The 13425-nt window shown below is 38.6% G+C and overlaps 2 long non-coding RNA genes across 2 annotated transcripts; one reads left to right on the forward strand and one right to left on the reverse strand.

Moving 5' to 3' along the window:
* Positions 1-1817: 1817 nt before the first annotated feature.
* Positions 1818-4060, reverse strand: LOC137227593 (uncharacterized). Its single transcript, XR_010944920.1, has 4 exons — positions 3286-4060; positions 3029-3142; positions 2268-2351; positions 1818-1886 (listed from the first exon to the last, which is right to left on the reverse strand). It is a non-coding gene; the product is annotated as an uncharacterized lncRNA (long non-coding RNA).
* Positions 4061-8810: 4750 nt separating this feature from the next.
* On the forward strand, positions 8811-13023 carry LOC137226994 (uncharacterized). The gene is made up of 2 exons (XR_010944644.1): positions 8811-9435; positions 12525-13023. It is a non-coding gene; the product is annotated as an uncharacterized lncRNA (long non-coding RNA).
* Positions 13024-13425: the final 402 nt, after the last annotated feature.

The raw sequence follows: 13425 nt of genomic DNA on the forward strand, positions 1-13425 counted from the left end.
TTTTTGACTCACAAGGAAACTTCTTTTAACCCTAACTCTCCCCTAAGTATACCCAATGGACATGATACAGGTAGTAATTATAGAAACATCTACCTTGATGGTGCTATGAGCTGACAGTGTAAGCACAAACCAGCAAATCCCCATTTCAGGTAGCACAAATGGTTCCCAAAGGTGTCATAAAACAAAGATACTAAAGATAGTAAAAGAATTATGTATCTATTTTACATATAACATTACCTCACATCATTTTCCCTATATTTCCATTGTAATTTAAAAGAGTATTTTGGTTTCAGGGCATAAAAATCATGTTTGATGATTTTTATAAAGGTCATAACCAAGCTGAGTGCATCCCATTTTCTCTCCAAGGCCTACAGTAAATTCAAGTTTGCCTAAATAAAATATTGACTAGCTAACTGGTGGTTCTTCAGGATCTTGTGAACATTGACTGTGATGGCTGACCCAGATACCGATCATCAGACGAGCCTACAGAACTACTGCCGTTTGGCAACTGACATGTCCCGTTAGATTTCAAAATAAATTTCAGGGCTTCCCTGGTGGCGCAGTGGTTGCGAGTCTGCCTGCCAATGCAAGGGACACGGGTTCGAGCCCTGGTCTAGGAAGATCCCACGTGCCATGGAGCAACTGGGCCCATGAGCCACAAATACTGAGCTCTGTGCGTCTGGAGCCTGTGCTCCGCAACAAGAGAGGCCGCGACAGTGAGAGGCCCGCGCACCGCGATGAAGAGTGGCCCCCACTTGACACAACTAGAGAAAGCCCTCGCACAGAAACGAAGACCCAACACAGCCAAAAATAAATAAATGAATAAATAAATTTAAATAAATAAATTTCAAAGCATCGGGATACAAGCACAAAAAACAAAGTTAACTATACTACACCATAAAGACAGAACTTATAACCAGATCCTTCAATCAAAACCCACCCCACAAAAACAAAAGCTTTAAACCCTAAAATTAAAAAGACTAAAGTCATTTATTTAATGAATATTTCAAAGGCACATATGTATACTTATTCAAATTATTTTGAACAGCTTAGTTCAATTGTTCTCTGTCTTCTATCTTCTGTTCCATCAGTTACTACTGAGATGTACAAAAACTGCTTTTTAAGCCAGTAAAATAAGCTTAGGATTCCAGCTAATATTCAGGGCAGACAGGCCAGCTATGCTAGAACGAGAACTAAAACCATCTGCTAGTGAGTTCCTCCAGGATTCCGTGGAGAGAGGGACATGCATCACAACAGATTTCCTGTGCTCCGTGAAACCCTTACTAGAGAACAAACGTGTGCTCCTGGCATGGATGATCTGTGACAGAGGGGACAGCAGAGGCCCAGTCATACTCAGTGGATGGAGGGATTGAAGAAGAGTCCACAGGTTTAAGGAAAACCCTGCATCACCCAGACTACTGTGTCTCTTCTGCTGCAAATTGGTATAGTAGATGATAAGCTTAAATTAAAAAAAATAGGAAGTTAGGGTAAAATGTGCCAAAGGTGAGCATATATTCAAAATAGCTTCTTTGGATTAAATTGTTATTAAGACAGAGGGATATTTGGTTTGACTTTTAAGGAACATTATTCATGGCAATGTCCCATTTAAAATCACACTGCAATTAGAAATATAGCAACTACCATGGCATTTATAGTTGTCAGAAAGCTTCACAATCGGTTTCATGATCAGAAAATAAAGCAAGATTTCAGTTTGTTTTCTTTACAAAATTGTTGTATTTCTGAAATATAAAGGATCGTTTGCTTTCTAAAAATGTCAGCTTTGCCACATGGTGTTCCAGAGATCTGACCTCAAAAGCTTCTCAAGTTTTACCATCCACAGAATCTTTATTTGTAACTGAGACTCATCTGTTGTTGTCCATTTGAAGCTGGAAACAATTAAGACAATTAGTTTCTGCTTTACTTTTAAAATAAAAATTGCAAAATTAAATAGTATCTATTTTCTTTTGCATTTTCCTTTAGACTAATTTTTTTTTTTTTTTTTTTTTTTTTTTTATGCGGTACGCGGGCCTCTCACTGTTGTGGCCTTTCGCGTTGCGGAGCACAGGCTCCAGACGCGCAGGCTCAGCGGCCATGGCTCACGGTCCAGCCGCTCCGGTCCAGCCGCTCCGCGGCACGTGGGATCTTCCCAGACCTGGGCACCAACCCGCGTCCCCTGCATCGGCAGGTGGACTCTCACCCACTGCGCCACCAGGGAAGCCCTAGACTAATATTTTTAATGTGAATTTAAGATACACAAATTATCTTACCTTCTTCAGCAGTTTATAGCAAAGCGACAGAAGTTGGACCAAAGTAGCCATTATGCATCTTGTCTTTGTAATACTCTTATCAACCTATAGTGACAGAAAGCAAGCAAATCAAATTCTTATAAGGAGGCCTTCAAAAGACTTTAGTATTTAGTTTGAAAATGGTAAACATTTCTTCATTATAGGGATCTCAAAGGGTATACAGATTAAGGCATCTGAGCTGACTTGATGACCTGAGGTCCCAGAACACAGAAGCAGGGATTGTTGCCCAAGTCTCATGCCAATTTCATGGAACCCCAGGAAGAATGGATGGAAAATCAACCTGTTCTATTTCAGATGGTTTAGGGGCTTCTCAAAGTGCACCAAATAGTGGCAGTGAACCCCCTTCGTTGCAATTCTTTGCACTCTACTTTTTTTTCACTCCAACTCCCTAAAACAAACAACAGAAGCCCTTCACTCTGAGGTGTCTGTGCCCTAGTTAGTCAGGTGATGATGTTGGGATTTAAGGGTAGCTGCTCCGTGCTATGGTATTAATCATGTCCAAAAAGCTAATTTACTTGGTGAACCTACTACTTCCTGGGGTCAGTTATAACTGCAGATGATAAATGGTTCTTGCAGTCAAGGCAGGAAAAATGGAAATACATGGTTCTTCTGTGGGTATTAACACTTTATTTGAAGAAAAAGGGGCTGGAAGCTAACCTAATAAAAAAAGAAGTGTGAAAGTTTCTCAAGCGCTTTCCTGAATGTCCCACCCTCCCTTTTACCTTTAGAAACACTTGATTCTGCAAAGGTGTCTTAGTTACTGCCTGGAGCTGGTGGCACAGAGGAACAAGCTTGTTTATTTCCAGGAGAAGCATAAGCTTATCATCATCTTTCAGCTGAAATGTAAATAAGGAAGTTATAACACCTCCAATGAAATTCCATCTTTTAAACCTTAAATACCTTTATACCTTAATAATATACCCTCAAAGTGGGTATTTATGACATCACCACCAGCACCAGGCAAGGATATGAGCATTACCTGTTTTGAGAAAGCTTGCACACTTGAAGCAAGCTTCAAACCCTCTTCAGCAAAAACCTGGTAGAAAGGAAAAACATCACTACGTTAGGCGTATGTCATCTAGACAGTTGGTAAGAAATACACTCATGGATAATTTTCATACAGAAGTTAAAAAATAAAACCTAAACATAAAAGGTCTGTCATGGAACTTCTATGTTTTTTGTTGTATCCAGGAAAACACAAGCGTTTAACAGTATTCAGAAGCAGATTTCCCAGACCTGATGCAGAATCAGTCCCTGCAGTGGCTCCCCTACACCGGGACACCTCCAATTACTGTGCAGGATCACACAGACATTTGATACTTAGCCATAAAAATTATGCCTGGGCTTTTAGATGGATCCGAAGCTCATCTCATAATATCCCCAATTATAAGAGGGTGTTGAATCTTGGAACATGGGGTCAAAAGGGTTAGATGAGGTCAAAAGCGTTAGAACATTCCTGCTTCCAGCTCAGCAAGATAGAATTTGTCACCTATACACATTCTTCAACTAGCCATTTGAGGGGATTATTTTTTCCCTATTGACCATACATTGTACAATTTAGTGAGGAGAAGAGGATGATGGGAAAGAATACTGAAAAATACTTTAGAATATTCTGGATGATTATTTTTAAGTGGTACACAGAGTCTTTTAGAGTGAGAGACACCAGGGAAGTGAAGACTGAGCTTCAGGTGGCAGCAGGAAGAATGAAAAGAACAGGGCAAATTTGAGAGTGATTTGTGAAGAAAAATAACAGATCTTGGTAATAAATTAGATAAAGCATATGAAGAGGAAGGAGGCAATAATTTCAGGGTTAACTTTAATTCTCTTTCCAACAGCCTTGCTATCATTGGATAACCTGATCTCAAGGTCAAATTGTCCTTCACATCCTTCCCTATCCTTTAAAAGGGAAAACAATGTGGGCTTCTCATTGCCACGGCTTCTCTTGTTGCGGAGCTCAGGCTCTAGGCGCGCGGGATCAGTAGTTGTGGCTCGCGGGTTCTAAAGCACAGGCTCAGTAGTTGTGGCTCATGGGCTTAGTTGCTCCGCAGCATGTGGGATCCTCCCAAACCAGGGCTAGAACCCGCCTGCATTGGCAAGCGGATTCTTAACCACTGCGCCACGAGGGAAGTCTCTATTCCAACTTTTTAAAAAGGGAAGAACTCACTTATAGTCAACTTTACAGAAAATTCCAAATGAAGTATTTTCTATAATTCTGCTGACTCTGTTGACAATCATCCTCTCAAGCTGAAATCCCTTCCCTGAAGAGGCTCAGGTGAAAGCACATGGGAATGCCAAAGGAAAATACGTAAAGTTGATAAAGTGATAGAAATTTCAGATTTCAAGTGCAAGAATGCCCTCGGTTCTAGAGAGGCAAACAGACTAACATGCGCATCAGGGAATTAAGAAAGGACTCTGTAATCCACTTATCAATCTAAGCCTCCAGGTAAGCGAGGAGAATTAGAGCTGGGCCTATGTGGAGTTTCATGAGACACACAGGGCAGAAGGGTGAGTGTCAGTATATATGTCTCTCCCTGAATGCCCTAAATCATCAGGAATATGGAGGAAGAAAAGGAAACTAACATGCACTGAGAAGCTATAATGGTCTCAGCCCCATGACAGATGCTTTCTTATGTGTTATCTCATTTAATCAATATCATTCATCCAATTCAATAATGAAGAAGCCAAAAACCTTTCCTCGCATTCAGGACAGTATAAGAGAAATCCATTTGCTGATAGGATATTTTCACCTACTTGGGAAAACCTGAAACTTAATAGTGCATCTAGTGACTATCAAAGCCCATTCTATTTTACCCCTATAATGTTTGTTTTTTGTTTTTCCAATAAGATAATCAAAAAGCTCCAAAAAATGCTACTGCAAGTCCTCTAATTTTCTACCACTATCTATAGTATACATGTGTTGTGTGCACAGGTAAACACACAATTACAGTAAATCATTTAGAAAACTAGCTATTACCAACTTTTATGCTACAGTATTAGCATAAAATGGAAATAAAATCTACCTCTGGTTGATGAATTAAATCCTGCGAAGTTTTTAGTGGACTCTCTCTCCTGAAATAAAATGAATTATTAACGAGGTAGGAAAAAATTATTGCCTTAAATTGATTTTATACTAAAGTTTTAGAGCATTTCATGCATTAACATACCCAAATTTTGAAGAGTAATATTGAATAGACTAAAAATATTTTGAGTATTCTTAAAACAACTTTAATATTTAACTATTACTTCTTAAGGTACTTCAAAAAATTTCAGGTAAACATTATATATGTTCATTTTATGATATAAAGAAACTTAAAACTGACAAGTTATATTTAAGCTTTATTTTTCCTTTTTAAACTTTTTTATTTTGCTTCATAAGTTAAAGATATAAGACCTGATAATATGTCTTAACTAAAAGGCCTTTGTTCCATATGGAGAAAAGATCTGACCAAAAATCAGGAAATTCTCATTTTTTATTCTAATTTCAACTCTGGCAGGAATTCAGTTGTTTTTGATGAGGCATGTAAGTTAAGTTTCAATTCTGAGTCTATGAAATAATCATAATAATATTTGTGCTACCACTCTCATCAGAAGATTAGGGAATATCACATTGACAACTACCAAGAAGAATTAAGTTCTGCCCTTTAACACCTATGAGACGTGAACAATATATTCTTATTCTCTGATAACCTGTTGTAAGAATCAAATGAAATTATGAAGCGAAACTACTTTAAAAACCATAAGGCACTGGTAAGTGTGAAATATTTTAAAACTATAATGTACTAGAAAATCTAAAATATATAAATTATAAAGAAATATGAGTAACTGCATATAAATGATAAAGAAATTATATACATTGTTAAGACAACCTTAAACAATAGCCTGAAGAAAAGCTGTAAAATTGCCCAGGAAAACTACAAAACTGGATATTGTGAAAACTAACAGATGAGTCTCAGAAAGAAGCAATTAGATGAGGCTGGTAAGCCATCGTCTTAAGGGAAAACAGAAAAATTGTTTGGGAAAAAACAGGTATACCGACAGGGTGGGTAGAAAACAAAGCCAGCTTGAGATTTTACCACAATCATATTACCAAGACTTGCCAAGTTGGCACAAGATGTTATCCATTACCATTATCCGTTCCCATCAAGAATTCTAATATATTGTCATCTATTTATTGTGTATATCTGCTCAGTCTCTTACATCTCAGGTGTATTGTTCAGAGTTTTGATTTTGATTCAGAAAGGCTGGTTTATCAGTCAGAGTCCTTTAAGGAAAATAAAAACCACAGCTATTATTTTATCAGAGAGAGTTTAATATATGGAACTGGTTAACCAAGTACTAGAGGATTGAGAAGGCAGTAAGGGAACACAGAGAAGGAACATTGAGATTGAAACCCGACAGCCACTTGTACCCATAAAGCTGAAGGAACAAAAGGAAGAGCTGGGATTCTTAGAATTTAGACGCTTGGAGGTGAGGCCCCTGCAGATCTGGTTCTTGAACCTCAGAGAAGGGGGTGGCAGCCAGCTAGTGCTCGTATTGCCGAGGGGGCAGGATGAGGCTGGGTCTAAGAGTATAGAAATAAACAGAAACTGGAACAAACAGCTGCTGCGGGGTATAGAGCTACTGTTGAGTGAAAGCAAGCGAACAAGGGAACAAATTCCCTCTTCTTCCTCCGTCCAGCCTTGCCCTGTCCCTCTGGTGTCTGCTATTGTTGGAGCATAATGGCTGTCCAAGGAGAGGTGTTTTCTCAGGCCCCCAGTCCCAGCATCACGAGCAGTGTATAGGAAGGGTGGGTTTGGAGCTGAGAGAGAGGCTGGAAATCGGCTCATAAGCTTTCTGGGTCTCGATTTCCCCAGTTATAAATGGGGATAATACTCCCCTGTATACTTCACTGGAATGTTTTGAAGGTTAGAAGAGAAGGTAGATATAAAAGCATTTTACAAGCCATAAAAATAAAAACAACTGAGAATTAGCCTCCCATAAATACTTGAATTTACTGTAATAGGTATTTCTTAGAAGAAATGTGATCACCTTCAGAACTAATGGTTTTGAAACTAACAATTTATAATGCTTCCCCATGTCCTCCCTTATCCTCATCTATTCAGATCATGTTAACATCTAAGATACCAACCTACGAGTCTTCTAGGGGAAATGACCAGGTAAATTGTGTTTTTGCTTTGATTGGTAAAGCATGGTAATGTCATCTGTGCAGGATACCATGGGTCACATGGCAGTGTTTTGAGTACCTGACATCACTGCTGAGAGTGCGCCAGGAGAGAACACACAGACCTGAGTGAAGGCGAGGCGGAGGGCCTGGAGTGTGCCTGCTGAGGCTCAAGCGGGCGTGGAATTCCTGCAAAGTCTCTTGTTTTACCTTAAACACATGTGCAAGTTTGCATTCTCCTCCGTGATATGCACAGAATTGTTTTAATGTAAAAATTCTCACAAATCTTTGAGTACAGTCTGGTGCTCTGTGTATTCTATAACCTCTTATTATTATATCCCCTCCCCCCAGGCTATGGCTCACTTATTTGGAAAGGACCAGGCATATATCACCGAGATTTTCTTCTTCTGTTTTCCCCCCATTATTACCTTGTTCTTCTGGTGGACAGGAGATGTAGAGGTCTGAATTGAGACTGGAGAAACTGGCAAATTAAAATCACATACGTGTTTGATACCACAATGAAAATGAAAGGCAATTTATTGCTGGTAGAGATTTGGGTATTTGCAGTCATCAGAAGTATAAAATAATCATTGCTGATTCAGTCTGCTTTCTATCGGGTTGGTCAAAAGGTTCGTTCGTTATTTTCCATAAGATGGCTCTAGTAGCACTTAGTTGTCTTTAACTTCACTCGAAACAATTTTGTTAGATTGTATGTGACAGCATGCAGCACGTGCATTTAAAAAAAGACATTAAATTGGTGAATTTTTGTGTAGCCATTTTAACATTGAAGATGGAAGGAAAAAGGCAACATTTTCGTCATATTATGCTTTATTATTTCAAGAAAGGTAAAAACGCAGCTGAAATGCAAAAAAAAAAAAAGATTTGTGCAGTGTATGGAGAAGGTGCTGTGACTGATGGAACATGTCAAAAGTGGTTTGCGAAGTTTCGTGCTGGAGATTTCTCGCTGGATGATGCTCCACAGTCAGGTAGACCAGTTGAAGTTGATAGGAATCAAATGAGACATTAATTGAGAACAATCAACATTATACCACGCGGGAGATAGCCGACACACTCAAAATATCCAAATCAAGCGTTGAAAACCATTTGCTCCAGCTTGGTTATGTTCATCACTTTGATGTTTGGGTTCCACATAAGTTAAGCAAAAAAAAACCTTCTTGACCATATTTCTGCATGTGATTCTCTACTTAAACGTAGTGAAAATGTTCCATTTTTAAAACAAATGGTGATGGGCAATGAAAAGTGGATACTGTACAATAATGTGGAATGGAAGAGATCGTGGGGCAAGTGAAATAAACCACCACCAATCACAGCGAAGGCCTGTCTTCATCCAAAGAAGGTGATGTTGTGTATACGGTGGGATCGGAAGGGAGTCCTCTATTGTGAGCTCCTTCCGGAAAACCAGATGATTAATTCCAACAAGTACTGCTCCCAGTTAGACCAACTGAAAGCAGCACTCGAGGAAAAGCATCCAGAATTAGTCAATGCATAATCTTCCATCAGGATAACGCTAGACTGCATGTTTCTTTGATGACCAGGCAAAAAAGCTTGGCTGGGAAGTTCTGATTCATCCGCTGTATTCACCAGACATTGCACCTTCGGATTTCCATTTCTTTAGGTCTTTACAAAATTCTCTTAATAGAAAAAAATTTCAATTCCCTGGAAGACTACAGAAGGCACCTGGAACAGTTCTTTGCTCAAAAAGATGAAAAGTTTTGGGAAGATGGAATTATGAAGTTGCCTGAAAAATGGCAGAAGGTAGTGGAACAAAAGAGTGAATACGTTGTTCAATAAAGTTCTTGGTGAAAATGAAAAATGTGTCTTTTATTTTTACTTAAAAACCGAAGGCAGTTTTTGGCCAACCCAATACTTAGGTTCTAGGTCCCAATTCTACTGCAAATGGTATCATGGCCTCTTATCAACAAGAGAAGACTTCAGTCCCTGTTCTTGGTTAGTATTTTTTTTTCACTCTAAATTATTCCATTACTAAGCAGAAGGAATATCTTTTTGTAAGTGTTGAGAAGGTTAGTAGTATTAGGAGAGAATGGGGAGTCACTACAATTTTCCCTCAGTTCTAAGACTGTGTCTTTATTAAAATCAGTTTAATGCCTTTAGTGTTGGGATCCTGGGTGGGGGTCTGGGAAATCCAATATGACATTCAATGTATAATTTAAAAAAATTGTTCTGACATGCACACTTGTCAGTGCAGTGGTATACACTCATGCATACAGGCTCATTACAGTTGAAGTTTGAGTCTAAACAGTCTAATTTGCATGTACGTTTTAAGGATTCATCTGAATCATTTTGGACTATTGGCAGTTTTGCATTGTGTCTTGGGGACATTTTCATATTCCTTGCTTAAGAGCTGGAACCTTTTAGTCATCCTTAGGATTGACTATAATTTGAAAACAAATCCAAAGAAGATTAGCATTTCATCTGCATTTCCTATTGAATTATACCAAAAATGTTTTGTTTATTTGTTGGGGGGAGAGGATTCTCATCGATTAGGTTACATATTCCTCAACAAAGTTAAAAGCCCTAAAGACTTTCTTTTGAAAGTTGGTTTAAAACTCTTTTTTTTTTTTGGCCGCAGGGGATCTTAGTTCCCCCGACCAAGAACCTGGGCCCTGGAAGTGAAAGCGGAGTCCTAACCACTGGACCGCCAGGGAATTCCCTAAAAAACTTTTGAAAGATCAGTTTGGTGCCAGAGTATTCGTCCTTCGTGTGGATCAGTCAAGCACAGCAACTTCTTTTTAGCTTTGAAAAGGTGGCAGTTTTTACGGCTGCTATTTGCATTTCTGGCATGTGAGAGGCAATGTTCTGAAATTTTTTCATTTAAATGCTACACTGTGGTAGCATTTTGATGACATTTGAAGTAGACTTTGTGGGAGCCATGTCAAGTTTAACTTTCATGGCTTATGTTGCTACCAGGAAAAAATTAACCACCTTCCGTTCCAGCTAAGCTCATACATGCAGAGAGTTAACTGCTGTATCCCTAGATCCCCTTCTTCCTGGAGGCTGGCAAGCTGCCTTTGGTATCAGTCCCAAAACGTACACTTATTTCTGAGATGCTACAATTCATCTCAGGCCAGAGATTGTTTGGTAATTGTTTAATTTGTAATGTGTCGAATCCAGTTGTGATTTCTGTCCCGTTTTCCTCACTGCTGGCTTGATGCTGACCTTCAGGTCAAGTTCAGTCACACCTTTCTCTAGGGTGGTCTAGTTGGCTTTATCAAAGAGCACTTCCATTTCCCAGCTGAGCCTTAAAGACTTTAAAATTTTGAGGCTCCTCATTACCAGAGTATGTATTATCCGTGTCCCTGTGTAGGAACACTAGTGTAGATTGTTTAGGAAAGGAGAAGTTCTCATAACCCAAAAAGAGGCGGATGAGCTACTCACAAAATTAGTTCCTCTCAAATATTCCTCACCTGCCCCTTCCCAGCTAACAGTAGTAGTGGGGGATCAGAGACTTGACGGGGCATTTTCTGATTGTTTCATGTTAAGATGCAACGTAGTACCATGCAGGTTGATTGCAAGTCTGCAAAAATGTAATCCATTTCATAAAATGGATTAACCTTTTACTAGAGTAGTGCTTAAATCATGGCCGAATTGGGCTTGTTATAATTGATAACAAAATTTCTTCAAATGAGTATGATTTTAGTATCAAAGGATTAAGAGAAGTCTTTGGAAAAACTGATAAAGCCCTCAAAATGTTTTTGTGAAATGACTCTCTCTCTGCTGTGAAATTCAAACATGGAAATGTGAAAGATGTCATGTCCTGCTGTCATACAGTTTGTCAGAATAATTTCTTTCCTGCCAATAAGTCAATACTTGGTATTTATTCTTAGTTAAGTCTAAGAATCAAATATAATTGTAGTTATGCCTAATTTTAAAAAATAAAATACACTATTTTCAGAACTTGTTTCTTTTTTAAAAACAGATAAGGGGTCATTGAAAAGTTAGTTACTATTTAACTTGAAATTATGGGGCTTGTTGACCCTGAATTTAAGTAACCTTTTCCAATATTGTTAAATAAGCAAAACCTCTTGTGGTCTTTTTGTCTATATACAATAGAATTTTGTTTCGGGGTGTAGAGAGTAGTAATTGTATGTGAAATTATAAAACTGTTATGATTAGTAGAGAAAATCTGGATGTACCGAAAAGTATAGCAAAGAAAATTAAGATTTAATAATTTCTAGTCATACGTGTGTATCATGCATGTATATATGTATAATGAAAACCATGTTTTTAAAACATTTTATCTTGAGCATTTTTCTCACATTTTAAAATATTCTTGTAAAATAATTTTTCATGTCTGCATGGGTCATACATATAGGTGTACCCTGAATAATGCTGAGAATGAATGCCTCTCTATATACATATTTTCTCATGCCTCTACTTCCTCTATATGATTTCTACTTAAGTAAGAGACTCCATAAATCTAACTGAAAGAGGGCCTGCGAGTTTTATCTAATGGTGACAAATTCCCCCCAACCATCGCCCACCTCTTCCAGTTATTTATTTGTTTTTTAAGTAGGGACATTTTTATTGATCAGTGTGTTTTTAGAAATTTTTATTATAAGTATTTTCTGTCCATTAACTTTACTTACGGAATGCACGCCAGCACTTTTTTTTACTCTTATAATTGAGGTAAATTTGACATACAGTGAAATGTACAGCTCTTTTGTGCATGGTTTGGTGAAATTTAATACATGCATATGGCCTCGTAACCACAACTACCACCCCCTCCCATTTGGAATACAGAACATTCTTCCACTTTGAATCACTCAGTGGGCATTTTTTTTCTTCAACCCTCCCAGATGGCTAAAGTCGAAGTGGAATTCCTCTTCTTGGGGCAGGGCCTCCAGGCTGTGTTTGCTCTGACTGGGAGGTTGTTAGGGTCACGGAAACATTAACTCTGGTTCTGATGGTCGTGTTGTGGGTACAAAGCCCCGTCTCCTAGTGTTAGCTTAGAGTTACTGTCTCAGCTCCCACCAATATGAAAGAGTGTGTCTGTCACATTTTCTCTTTCCTTTCAGGTACTGAGCTTTTTATACCACCAAAGATCAACAGAAGAACCCAGTGGAAACTGAGCCTTCTAGAGTGACTCTGACCCCAGTTAGGAGGGCTCTGGCAGAGAAGGCTGTTTTCCTTCCACTCTTCACTCCTTGAGGCCTGGCTGCTGGGAACTGGGGAGAGTAAGACCATCTACCTTAGCATTACGGAGAGCTGCTCTGTGCAGCTGACCTCAGCAGACACCAGTTCTATTTTATTTTGCATATAATCTTAATCGTTAGCAAGGCTTTAACCCATATAGCATCATTTCGTAAAAATTACTGTTCTTCTACTTAGTGCTGATTGAGAGCATATTTCTGGTATTTATGGTAATCAGGACATTGGGTTTCATTCCCAGCTACAGGTCTGAATCATATTGGGACTGTGGACAAATCACAGAATTGACTTGTGCCTCAGTTAATTGGGAATGTTTTGTGGCTGCTACCTCAAAAGTGTGAAGAGAAGTTAAATAATGTTTTTGAATTGTTTTATGTTCCTTGAGGAAAGCCTTATGTATAAACAACTAATGGCTATTAGTGCTCCCAACAATAGGTCGAATTTAATCATTTAAATGACTTCACCTTGAACTAAAGCAGAATGAAAAGTGAAATCTATCCTTTGATATTCTAAGCTTTCCTATGCTGACAGCGGTTATTTTCTAATATCTTGCCAGGTCATGTGCTTCCAGTTATAACTGGTTTGAGCCTCCTATCACTACAGTGTCCATATGGACTATTTTTATTGCCTGTGAATGTTCTGCTAGAGTTAGCAGTGTTAGAGCTGGAACAGATTAGAATTTCTGAAACAGTATTGTGTTCATTTGGGATGGTGAGCAGTGTGCATCATAGGCATGAACAGTAGAAAGTTACTCCTTTTTCTCCAAAT

Source organism: Pseudorca crassidens, chromosome 7 (assembly GCF_039906515.1).
Source record: "Pseudorca crassidens isolate mPseCra1 chromosome 7, mPseCra1.hap1, whole genome shotgun sequence".
Taxonomy (NCBI): domain Eukaryota; kingdom Metazoa; phylum Chordata; class Mammalia; order Artiodactyla; family Delphinidae; genus Pseudorca; species Pseudorca crassidens.